This window comes from Malaya genurostris, chromosome 2 (genome assembly GCF_030247185.1).
Source record: "Malaya genurostris strain Urasoe2022 chromosome 2, Malgen_1.1, whole genome shotgun sequence".
NCBI classification, from domain to species: domain Eukaryota; kingdom Metazoa; phylum Arthropoda; class Insecta; order Diptera; family Culicidae; genus Malaya; species Malaya genurostris.
Genome location: NC_080571.1, coordinates 58,755,312 through 58,769,238, shown reverse-complemented (window position 1 = coordinate 58,769,238; position 13,927 = coordinate 58,755,312). Strand labels below are relative to the sequence as shown.

At 39.0% G+C, this 13,927-nt stretch overlaps 1 non-coding gene across 1 annotated transcript; it reads right to left on the bottom strand.

Annotated features, from left to right (window-relative positions):
- Nucleotides 1-510: 510 nt before the first annotated feature.
- On the bottom strand, nt 511-582 carry Trnap-ugg (transfer RNA proline (anticodon UGG)). The gene has a single exon. It is a non-coding gene; the product is annotated as a tRNA-Pro (tRNA).
- Between the last annotated feature and the right edge of the window lie 13,345 nt (nt 583-13,927).

Here is a 13,927-nt window from a genome sequence, read left to right as displayed (position 1 = left end):
TACTCATCAAACCCGGTCCGAAAATACCCATATTGTAAGGGTTCTTAATTAATACACTGAGGTCTTTTTTTATGCGGTCTTTTTTATGCGGTTTTTTATGCGACTTTTTTTATGCGAATTTTTCAGAGTTATGCGGTTTTTTAATGCGAAGTTTCAGAGTTATGCGGTTTTTTATGCGGTACGTAAACTTGCATAAAAAAAGAAACGACCCCAAAATCATTACTCTTCCAAATAGCCAATGGGGATTTCCACATTCATTACACAAAACTTTTTTTTGCGTACCAAATCCTAAATAACGTAAACTTTTTTTTTCGATTTACGAACGTTTAGTTCGCATATGGAGGTTTCGATTTATATAAGGATAAAAAAGTTGATCGTTGCCTTTACATGCATTCCCTGAAATATAATTTTTCAGGCGAGGTCTGTTCGTTCAATAATAACCTACTGCTCATCATAGTATCTGAAATATTCGATCAAAACTGTAGCCAGCAAAAAAACAAGTTTTTATCCGGGCTCAACCGGGATTTGAACCCGGGACCTCTCGCACCCAAAGCGAGAATCATACCCCTAGACCATTGAGCCGCTTGGTTTGAGTCTTCGCTATTCGAAAATGGCACGGGCTGCTATGATTCTACTTCTTGGTGCAATTGAAAGAAAAGAAAAAAAAAACAAACCAAACCTTCAAACAGCTCCCACTACGAGTGTACTTAGCGAATATAATACCTGTCATCATTTGCTCCACAGTTGGGCATCTGTTTCCATACCCGTCACCAGCCTCGGTAATTCGATTCACGGTTAAATTGTGTAGTCACTAATTGAAACCCTGCTCTCCGTTGGCGCGCTCTCCTGGGTGACTGTTCGGAATGACGCATCTCGACTATGTGTAGAATAAATAGCCTTGTTTATCGCTAATATACGAATAGAAGAGAATGCGGGGGGAAAAGCTTCATTGGCTGGCTGGCAAATCTGATGAATGACGCATTTCTTATGTTTATTTCAATTCCATCGAACTGACGACATCATGCCATCCCGTCGATGGCATGATGAACCCCACAAACAACAGACACGGGAGCCACCAACGATAAATCACTCTCCATTTTCTTATCAATCCGGGTTGTGCCTTTCATCCTTCTCGTTCCAGAATAATTTCCAAGAAACGTCAATATCGGTACCTATTTCGGACCTGGGCGGTTGCCGTGGAAGCAGGACAGTTTCTCTTCGCATAGGCAACACGAAATTACTTTCCACATTCGCCACTCTTCTTCGTTTTGCCTAGTCACGTCGTCGTCGTCGTCGTCATCACCATCGGGAATGGCGACGACGACGACGACGACACCGACATCGATAGATGAAAAACTTGTTTACATTAGTGACTATTATTGCGCGTTTGTTCGACGCGAGCAGGTTAGGGAATTCCAGATAAACGTCGGTGAACGATCGTACCTTATTAAAGCGTCTACTGTTTATGGGATTTGCCGTCCTCGACCGTCAACCCTGCTGGGAGTTTTTGCGTCTTCTGAAGAACCCATTAGCTAAACATCATCGGTGATACCGAACAAAATCTGATTGTAATTGGATGTAATTACTCCGTCGAAACCGAAACGTTGATTGAAACCGAAAAATCAATCATGACACGGCGATCCTTTCGATGATGGTTGGGTTTTCGAAAGAAAAAACAAAGAGTTTACTCGCGAACGCGGCCAGGACGCCCTGCGGCAGGATGGATGAGCCGCACGCCACCGTCAAGATGCATCGGTTAATTTGCATACATGTTGATGTTCATAAGAAGCAAAGCAAACCGTGGCGCGTGTGATGTGCCATGGCAAATTCAAACTCGGTCCGGCGGTGCGATCATCGTCCGTGTTGCGTCGATGTACGATCGCGCGCTGACTTGGAGCCCCGTTTTTGTTCGTATTTTACCTGAAAGAATCCTTGAACTATACTCTCACTGCGTTGCGTTGCGTTCGATCACTCACCATCGTGTGGGTGACGGGTAGTGACGGGTGGTGATGGTTTTCTTCTTCCAGTTGCGGGAAACGCATCTGGAGATGATAACAAATTGCACTCATTCGCGGCGTGGGTTTTAACGCGAAAACAAAACAAAACGCAAAAAAGACCCCATATGTGTGTAAGCACGGTACAGTTTGTGATTCTATTTTTTTTTTCAGCCAGAGCCAAGGAACGACGTGCCCAGCCGTGTTTAGCGTTGGTGGTTTGGTTGGTGTAGAAACGGGAACAGGTCTCCCTGCATCATGGATCTTCGTGGAGGATGCAAACAGTAGGTGGTGGGAAGGGGCTAACGCTTGCTATTCAACAACAACAACAACAACAACAACCACCGTGCGGAGCCGCGATGTGGCGCTCACTCGACGGCGCGATATGTTAGTCGGGTCGGTCGGTCGGCGGGTGGGTGGTCGCTGGTTTTCCCCTCCGTGTGGATGATGTATGTTTGAGGATCTACACTCTCCTCGCCTGCTTGGTTCGCTGAGTGAGTGGGGCTAAAGAAGATTTCGCACAGCGCTTTGGCATGAGTTCCGCGCATGAAGCACTCGCAACACGTGCCGAGTAACTGACTGACTGGTTGGCTGACTGTCTAGAGAGTGTTTGATGTTGCGCGAGCGAGAGAGCGCGAGCGGAAAAGAGTGAGAAGGGCAACCGATCTAAATATTGCCTGCCCTGAGACTGTGATGTAGCGTAGCGTGGCGCGGTTGCTTGGATGGAGTGATCAATTCAGCTTTAATTCGCTGTGAACACGCGGGCATTATTATCGTGTTTTTGTCGCTATTTACGGCGGCGATATTCATGCTTCGAATATTCAAATAACCATATCGGTTTGCCAGTATTAGTGTGTTGTTTTCTTCGGTCAGTCACTAGGTTTGTTTTTGTTTTTATTTAGTTATTCATTTTCAGAGCGAATAAGCTGCTCGCTTCTCGCCACTGACGTGTCGGATGATTTTTTTTTATTGGATGCAATATAGCCACTTTATTTTATGGAGTTCTGTTTTGGCGTGTATTTTCTGCTTGCGATACATAGACTTAACTTTCAGTGCATTATGAATTTAAATACTTCATAGGAATTGAAGAAATCGCTTCACTGTACGAATAAGCGTTATAAGCAGCCATTTTTGCTATCCATTTCGTAAACAGCTTGGTTCGCAATGGACGCCATAGTTAAAATTAATTTTAATGCTGGAAATATTGATCTTTCACAGTATCGATTAAAATTTTAATTTAAGATAAATAAAAGTCACGCTTTAAATTGTTTTTTTTTAATAACTATTTATTGGAATATGAGTTAAAACTTAAGGGGGGGTAGGGTCTAACACTTTTGAAAAATCATTTATTATTTTCTTTATATTTTCTTATAGTAAAACATTTGAATAATTTTCTGTGAAATTTTCAAGCTTATTGGAATGAAACTCTGGAAGCTATGGACCTTTATCTATGGCTATCTCATTCTTCGAAGAAGCAAGAGCTCGGTGCACAGGCCCAAGATTTCTACTTCGATTCACTTCAAAACTTGACAAAACATTCTCGAAATGTTTCGTAATGATAAATTATAAAAGAAAAAATATGATTTTTGGGAAGCAGGTTTTGAAAGTCCGTGTCCATCGTCATTCAAAAACTACTGCACCAATTATTATCAAATTTTTCACACACTTTATACATATAAAAAACCAGACCCCAATGTTTTCCTTTTCGTTGTTTGTTACTTTGGGGAGGTTTAACAGCTATAAAATGGCGGATATTTTCGCGAAAAATCGTAGTTTCCACTTTGAAAAACCACCAAAAATTTAAAAAATTAAAAAAAAAAATCAAACAGAAACGTTGGGATCTAGAAAAACTTCTACTCTAACTATCCTGCGATCGTTTGTTCACTTCTGATTAGTCTGCGCTGTTGTTCGAATGATCCTTTTTATCATGCAAAACATTTGAATTTTCTTTTGTTGAACGATAATTCTGGGAAAAAAATCGCATAAATGATGATTTTTTTCATCGTTTAGACCCTACCCCCAATTAAATGAAGAAGATTTAAAATGGGGTTTCAGCCACAAGTGTGACTTCCCAGCCCTATTATATACATGATTTGGTTATTACCATGAAGACATCATTTGCTTCCGCAATTCTGTGATTTTTGTGTAGTGAAAATTCTAAACCTACTTGTATTGTGTAATGGGGAAAAAGGACTTATATACCAACTAATACAGAGAGCGAATCGATTCAATTGAAGATTGCATCGATTTTTGTCGGAATTTGCTTACAATATTATGTGACATTACATCTACAGGGTCCGGCACTCGAAGTGTAACCAACTTCAGACCGCTCGCGCAGCTGACGCACGGGCATCAGCTCTCTAGAAATTTGCTAAATGACAGTTCGGAGTTGTATTGTTTACAAGCGCAAGAAAGCATTTTGCCAAAAGTGAACGCGAAAAAAAAATCTTGACTTGAGAGAGCGAAGGAGTTGCTTCGTTTGGCCGAAAGCGGTCAATTTCCGAACATTGTATTTTCTGACGAGAAAATTTTTCCAATTGAGCAATTCATAAACTCTCAAAACGATAGGGATTACTTGACCGACCGTTCATACGAGAATTTGAGTCATCGATTGGCCACCAGGAGGCAGCACCCGCAACAGATAATGGTTTGGGCCGCTGTAACCGCAGATGGGCGCTCTCTCTCGTTTTCATCGAGCCTGGCGTCAAGGTAAATGCGACATATTATCGGGAAAGTATTCTGAAGGTTCCTTTGAAGCCGTGGGCAGACAAACATTTCGGTGGCAGACCATGGACGTTTCAGCAGGACTCGGCACCGTCTCACAAAGCTCGAGTGAACCAAGAATGGCTGAAAAACAACGTTCCGAACTTCATCACGTCCACACAATGGCTCTCGAATTCACCAGATGCGAATCCAATGGATTATTCTCTTTGGGCCCTTTTGGAGAGCAAAGTCCGAACTAAAAGATACACCAGTCTCGAGGCGCTGAAAAAAGTTATTGTCCGCGAGTGGGCCAAAATACCTGCAAGTCACATTCGGCCAAACGAAGCAACTCCTTCGCTCTCTCAAGTCATCAAGTCAAGGCAAAAGGTGGTCATATCGAGCAAAAGTGAATTGATTCTGAATTTTGTATTATTTTTACACATTTTGTATTTTGAATTAAGTACAAGTAATTTTCCAAACTGAATTTATGGCCTTTTTAATTGGTTACACTTCGATTGCCGGACCCTGTAATGGTTCTATATTTGTGAGTCTGTGTAACTCATTTGTACTAAACCAGGGAGGACGCTTCAAAATCATTTTCAGAATTTTATTCTGAATCCTTTGAAGCATTTTCTTCCTGGTGGAACAACAACTTGACCAAATTGGTACTGCATAAAGCATGGCTGGTCTGAAAATTTGTTTATAAATTAACAATTTGTTTTTTAGACAAAGCTTAGAATTTCTGTTTATAAGAGGATATAAACATTTAATATATTTATTACACTTTGCCTGGATTCCTTCAATGTGATCCTTGAAAGTGAGTTTTTTGTCATACGTTAAACCTAAGTATTTAGCTTGATCAGACCATGTCAATTCCAAGCCATTCAATTTGAGAATGTGATTATTGTTTGGTTTAAGAAAAGAAGCTCTTGGCTTATAAGGAAAGATAATTAATTGCGTTTTTTCTGCATTTGGTTTGATTTTCCATTTTGACAGATAATCACTGGAAATATTTAAACTTCTTTGTAGGCGACAGCAGATCACTCTTAGATTTCTACCTGTGGCTAACAGACTTGGGTCGTCACAGAATAGCGATTTCTGACAACCAACGGGTAGATTTGGAAGATCAGAAGTGAAAGTATTATACAAGATTGGAGCTACGCTCGAATCATGCGGAACACCGGCTCGTACGGGTAGCAATTCAGATTTACAATTCTGATAGCTAATCTGAAGAGTACGATCAGTTAAATAATTTTGAATCATTTTGATCAAATAAATAGGAAACTGGAAATCAGACATTTTTGCTATTAAACCTTTGTGCCAAACACTGTCGAATGCTTTTTCTATGTCTAGAAGAGCAACTCCAGTGGATAACCCAGAAGATTTATTTGCTTTTATCATGTTCGTTACTCTGACAAGTTGATGAGTAGTTGAATGTTCATGACGAAATCCAAACTGCTCTGGTAAAAAAATTGAATTCTCATTTATATGAGTCATCATTCTCAACAAGATAATTTTTTCAAAAAGTTTACTGATAGAAGAAAGTAAGCTAATTGGTCGATAACTTGATGTTTCTGCTGGGTTTTTATCAGGTTTGAGGATAGGAATTACTTTAGCGTTTTTCCATCTTTTTGGGAAGTAAGCTAATGAAAAACACTTGTTGAAAATTTTAGCCAGGAGTCTCAAGGCAACATCGGGAAGATTTTTAATAAGAATATTAAAAATTCCATCATTACCAGGAGCCTTCATGTTTTGAAGTTTCCTAATAATTGATTTAATTTCATCAAAATTCGTCTCAATAATGTCATCTTGTGATAACACTTGAGTTGAAATATGCTCATATTGCAGTTAGACTTCATTTTCAATAGGACTCACAACGTTCAAATTAAAATTGTGGACACTCTAGAACTGCTGAGCAAGTTTTTGAGCTTTTTCGCCATTCGTAAGAAGTATTTGATTTCCTTCCTTGAGAGCAGGAATTGGTTTCTGAAGTTTCTTAAGAACCTTAGAAAGTTTCCAGAAAGGTTTAGAATAAGGTTTAATTTGTTCAACTTCTTTAGCACACTTTTCATTTCGCAAAAGAGTAAATCTATGTTTAATTTCTTTTTGTAAATCCTTAACTATGTTTTTCATAGCAGGATCACGAGAACGTTGAAATTGTCGTCGACGAACATTCTTCAACCGAATGAGCAGTTGAAGATTGTCATCGATGATAGGAGAATTTAATTTAGTTTGAGCTTTGGGAACTGAAAGATTTCTAGCTTCGATAATGTAATGATTCAAATTATCAATTGCTGTGTCGATGTCCGCAGAATTTTCTAAAATAGTTTCATGATCCACATGATTTTCAATGTGAGATCTGTAATCCAACCAATTAGCTCTATGATAGTTGAAAATAGAACTAATTGGATTAATTATAGCTTTGTTGGAAAGTCTGAATGTTGCAGGAAGATGATCTGAGTCAAAGTCAGCATGTGTAATCGGTTCACTACAAATGTGACTTTGATCTGTTAGAACCAGATCAATTGTAGACGGGTTTTTCACGGAAGAGAAACAAGTCGGATTACTGGGATGAAGAACTGTGAAGTAACCAGCTGAGAGTTGATTATGAAGTATTTTACCATTACTGTTATTTTGCCTACAATTCCACTAGACATGCTTAGCAGTTAAGTCCCCCATTACGAAAAATTTCGGTCGATATCTTGTGAGTTTTTGCAAATCGCCTTTAAAGAAATTTAATTGTTCGCCGGTGCATTGGAATGGCAAATACGCTCCAGCGATGAAATAAATTCCATAAATGATTTCAACTTCGATTCCCAAGCTTTCAATAGCTTTAGTATTGAAAGAAGGTAAAATTCGATGTTTAATTTGCCGTTGGACAAAAATGGCAACTCCACCACCCATTCCAGTAAACCTGTCAAATCGATGAGCCACATAATGTGGATTGATTTTCAATTTGATATTTGGTTTAAGAAATGTTTCTGTCACAATGGCAATATGAATTTGTGAACTTTGAGAAAATTATAAAATTCTTCTTCACTCGATTTTAAAGATCGAGCATTGCAATTTAAAATATTCAAATAATTATTTAACATCACTGTTAAATTTTAAATTCATTATAATATTATTTGCGAATTACCATCCGATTTGAAATGCTTCAAAAACTGATGAATTCGAATTCATTCGGATGATCATTTGAAAAAGTTGATCTTGTAGGTAGATCATTTTATTTTCAGTTATAATCGACTTCGTTTAAAGAAGCGAATGGCATTGAAGGAATATTTTTAGGTAGATGTCTACCTGTTATACTAGTGTAACTGTTATTAGAAGAAGATAATTTGGCCGATCTACCTATTAATAATTGTTTTCGTTAAAAAATTAACTGGAAGGCTTTCCTGTGTTTTGATTGTTTACATTAGAAGAATTAAGTGGTAGTTGTCTACCTGCTACCAAAGCGTAACTGTCATTAGAAGATGGTGACGAGGTCTGTCTACCTGTCAATAAATTGTTTTCGTTAGAAAACAAATTCGAAGACGTACCTGTTATTCGTTTTAAATTCGAAAAATTAAGTGCCTTAGAAGAATTAGGAGTGGCATTTGTAACGGTTTTTTGATTTTCAGGTATGTTCTGTAAATTTAAGGTCGTTGATTTGACTTGTTGTCTAAGCGAACGAGCGTTTAAATTTTTTTCCCTGACAGGATATTTCAAATAATTGTTTTTATGATTTCCATTGCAATTTGCACATGAAAATTTATCAGTGGTTTCATTCATTGGACAAACGTCTTTCGAATGCGATTTACCATAATTCAAACACCGTATATCCATATGACAATTTTTGGTTCCATGGCCGAAGCCGACGACATTGCGTTAAGTTTGCAATACGATTATGTCGTTTTCAATGTTCCCAATGATTTTTAATGTGGGAAATGAAACGTACTTTTTCTACAGTTTTTAAATTGTTTACGTCACTTCGATTGAAGTGTATTAGGTAAAGTTCATTGGAAATTCCAGAGCGTGGTTTAGAAGTACCATTCGCTCTTTTTTCATAAGTATTACTTGGGAAGGGTTAAAACCAAGCAATTCTTTTAGTTCATTTTTGATTTCATCAATACTTTGATCATTTGATAATCCTTTCAAGACAGCCTTGAAGGGTCTGTCTGATTTTATATCATATGAATAAAATTTATGAAGTTTCTCGGACAAATATCGAATAAGACGTTCGAAATCTTCCAATCCATCAACCGAGACTCGACATTCTCCTCTTCGTCCGATTTGAAATGAGACTTTTACTTCCGAGAGAAAAGTAGAAAGCTCAATCCGGAATGCTTTGAAGTCGGAAATCATCACCGTCACTGGTGGCAAAGATTGTTGTATCTTCCCAAAACGACATGCGTCCATTTTGGGAATTTTTGAAGAATTTTCTTCTATGTCGCTACAATCGGATTCAGGAAGAATCTCGTAAATATTCCGGTTGGACGCAGGCATTTTTGAAATGAAAGAAATTTGAAATTAAATTAATTAGGCTAAATTAGTCTTCGAATAGACTCCCAGTTTGGTTGAGTCTTGATAAAGACTGATTTTGTGATAGTCTTAATAAAGACTGATTATATTAGAATATCACTTTGTATAGCCTTGAGAAAGGCTGACTAATTGTTAGTCTTCAAAAAGACTGTTAGTGATACAGGTAGCCTTGAAAAAGACTGAAGCCTTGAATCAATGAAACTCTAGGTAGCCAGAAAAATTTCCAGGAGCCAAGAGCTATACGCGTGCGGTGCAAACGACTGTTCAACACCGGCTGATCAAAATTGGACATTATTCTACAAACTAGCTTATAATTCCTGAAGTGCAGTTGATTACTTTTTCCTAAGATCTCAACCATCAACCTGTTGCACTAAAAGCTCTGAGTACTACAATTATCAGTTCAAAAATAGACTTACATCACCGAGATTCCAATGTACCGATGTAAAACAATTGGCTTGCCATCCAACTGACAAACCAGTGGACTTACGCTCCGCTATGAAAGGTTGGATTCGCACCCCAAAAGCTTCACTTGGAGTACCTTGGCATCGCAGAGAGTCAATCAACGGAAAGCCATGTGAAAAGCTGAGTTTAATGTTGGCTTTGGATTACACACACACACACGGCGGTGGAGCATGGAGACGTGATGCGAGATGCGAACATGTTTGTATGTACGTGAAATGCGATGCGATTTATGTAGCATGTGCTTACATAGTAGAGCAGTAAAATGAATACACACATTTTCTCTCTGTCTCCCCGGGCTGTTGACCAAAGCCATTTGCATTTAGTTTGCATGTCACCAGTTGGGAACTATTTCATATACGGTTTATAAGGACTTTGCGTCCGGTGGAGCGATGATATTTATATGATGAATTCAGTAGCAGTGCGCTACCGATCATTTCATAGCTCGTTTACTGCTCGTTGGGTTGCGTTCGAACGATTGTGGTTTTCTGTGTTCAGACAAAAGGAAGCATTTCTTCGATTTTACTGATAATATCTAGACAAGAATTATTTATATATTTACTAGTTTATTAGACAAACTACCACTTCGCTTAAGAATAATGTAACCAGGATAACTAAATATTCAAACCCAGTCTTCATCACTGAAGTTTTCGTTCCCAAACTTCTATTGGAAAAGTTATCTTCCATTGCTAGCACGTTGTTGCTGTTGGAAGTTTGATTTGGCTCAAACTGTCCAATAAATTTTCGTCCTGCAATCATGAAACAACTGAATATATTCCCTTGACGTTTAGATCTCGATTGGCTCCGCTACGGTCCATCATCGTTCTCAGTAGGCTAAGAACCAAGAACACCAACCGAGAGATCTAATTTAGTTTATGAGTTTTAATCAAAGCAATCGCTAATCGGCACTTTCATTTGCCTCCATTTTCCGCCTCCTCAGATGACACCACGACCGACGACGACGACGACGACGGTGTCCGTGTCGTAATTTTAAATCAAAATCACCCACCAGCCCGCTCCAACCCACCGGTAAGGATCTCTCTCTATCTCTTGTCTAACACTCACTTTAGGCTAAAGTCAGTCACCATTGAGGAAGAGCGTTGAATGATGCTTTACATTTCTGTGTATTACACAAAGACACAGTCGCCTGGCAGGAATTCTCGTGTGGCTGTGTGCGATGGAAAGTGTTTGGGCTGCCTTTCCGTGCTATAAAATATTGATTCAAGTGGTGCCCAATCAAGAAAATGGATCCACCCGAGTAGGGTTGCAAGTTTTCGGGACAAGTAATAATAATCGTAGCCGAACAGGAATGTAACCAACCCTTGTTGAAAATATTGAATACCAATCTGGGTTCAAACCAGAGCTAGGTCCGGACCATCGGGCACAACACTAGACGGCAGTCATCATAGGAGGCTTTGCATGTTTAATTTCAATAGCAGCCCTTACACGAGACAATATTATTGTCAATACAAGGAGTATTGACAATACTTTTGATCGTGTAATGGAAACTTCATTGGATTGACGAAAATATTGTCAAAAAATCAAAACTGCTCATCAATCCGACAATACTTTTTCTCCAGAGAGGAAACTGTCAAATATGTACAATGAACTTTTCTCTCAATGTTTCAATGTTCAGTTGCAATATTTGAAGCTTCAAACGCTTGATTATTTCGAAAAATGCGGACTCAAGTTACCAAGTCAATTGGATTGACGGTATTGACAATACTTTGGATTGACAATAATATTGTCACGTGTAAGGGCCGCTAATCACTGGAATCGACGATTATGTAAGCTGTTGCATATTTTAATTTTAATTAAAGCACCGGGAAATCTGAGAAGCGAAACATCTTTGACGTATCGAGGTTTGGGAGAAGAAGCAAAATTTATGAGTAGTTCCGAAAGCCAAAAGCGGTAGAGGCCGAGCGATTTAAAACGTATGAAATGGAAATCGGATTCCCGACGGTTGTCCGTGTTTAAACCGGTAGGACTGGGTCGTTACCATTACCAGATATTAGAAGCGTTATTTAAAATAAAGACACATAAAAATTATCTCCAAATGTCCAATGTTGTTCAAGTCTGATCCTCTTGAAATTTTCATAAAATAAAGTACAACATAATGGTTATGTTTCAAAATCATTACTCATCGCTTTGAACCTTTTTAAACAGAAACAAATGTCCACAGCTGATCCTAATCATTGGATTTTGATTTATTTTCAAACTGATCCCTACAGCCTACCAGGGGGCGCTAGCTTATTTTTAGTGGCAGTAAACACTAAATGATGGCAAATAGTGATTTTCTTCATTAAAAAAAAAATACAGGGTTGTATGCAAGACATGACCGACCACAGTTACATTAAAAATGAAATAATTCAAAGGTTCTCGTAATAAAAACAAAAATAAAGATGACAACTTATTCAAGTCTCCTGCTCCACGATTGATTCTGGGGGATTTCAATTCGCACGGAATGATGTGGGGTTCCGTTTACAATGATAGCAGATCATCTTTAATACAAAACATTTGTGACAATTTTAGCATGACGGTATTAAATATGGGTAGCATGACACGGATCCCAAGACCTCCTGCACGCCCAAGTGCATTAGATCTATCTCTTTGCTCAACATCAATTCGACTAGATTGCACCTGGAAAATATTGCCTGATTTACACGGTAGCGATCATTTACCAATCATCATCTCAATTAGCAATAGCAATTGCATTGCTACTTCAGCTAGTATTCCATATGATTTGACAAAAAATATCGACTGGATTAAATACCAAAGTAGTAGATCTCTAGTATTTTGAATTCAATGGAAGAGCTCCCTCCTCTTGAAGAATATGACTTCCTCATTTGTTCGATTCTGGAGGCAGCAGAACAATCCCAAACTAAACGCTTTCCTGGGCCAACGACTAACAGAAGGCCTCCCAACCCCTGGTGGGACAAAGAGTGCTCAGAGGCTAAACTCGCAAAACAGAATGCTTGCAAGACGTTTCTAAAACGGGGAGGAGATACTCCTCAGAATTTTGAAAAACTTATGGTGTTAGAAACCAAGTATAAGAGGATCAGGAATCAGGAATCAGAACAAATTTGCTCAAATGGCACGTTCCCCTTGATATTTGGAGATTTGTGCCTTGCCATCAATTTGTTTTTAGCATCATTTTCCCGATATATAAGAGGGAAGGATTGAAAGGAAATGGTAAGGGTTGGACTAGGAGGATGGGAAAAATTGACGACACAAAAACACATAAAAGCAGAAGTAAATTCTGCACCCCTAAGGGATGCTGAACAATCTGCTGAGGATCACATTTAGTGGAAGCAGAAGGAAATTCTGAACCTCTACGAGGTCCCGAACAGTCTGCTGTTAATAAAACCTCCAACCCACGAGAGGATTTAGAGATCTTACAAAAGCGACACCATTCTGCACTCCCGGAAGAATGCAGAACGACTCGCAGTATGTACGAGCAGAAGTAAATTCGGTACCCCCCAGAGGATGCCAAACAATCTGCCAAACCCTATTTAAGGTGAATACAGAAGGGATTCATTCACTCCAGGAAGAACGATGAACCCTTCTGACTATAGCTCCTTACCACATTGGGTGAGAAACGAGAGAATATCCTTCAATTTTAGCTCCGCATACACAGACTAAACCATGTATGGAGAACCAAAAACCCGGATACGTAGCTGCGTCAATGCGGGACAGTTACATATCAGATGATATGAAGTACCATAATCGCATTCACACAAATCACACGAATAATACTCAGCACGTTGAATAGTAGCCATGTGATAATTGAGTTTGCAATGTCCAGTCAGAGCTCTGACCAGAATACTTCAATGATACTTGGAGAAATGCAGTAGACACTTTGACATTTTCAGATTTAAATCTGGTAGAAATGCTTTTGTCTGAGCGCAAGTTTGCAAGCTGCGCCAGTAGCTGGCATGTTTGGATGCAGCCCAAGAACGTATCTTGTGCTTTATCCAACTAGTTGAAAGTGGTAAAGCTGGTTCAGGACCAACGAAATCATTCGTTGCACCAGCTCTAGCCAACTCATCAGCCCATTCATTTCCAGTAATACCAGAATGGCCGGGTACCCATAAGAAGTAAACAGCATTTGAAATGCTGAGGTCTTCAATTTGAGTTCGACATGCGATCACTAGATTCGACCGTGAGTCATTCGAACTGAATGCTTTTAAGGCTGCCTGACTGTCGGAACAAAAATAAATTCGTTTACCACAGATCCTCTGCTGAAGTGC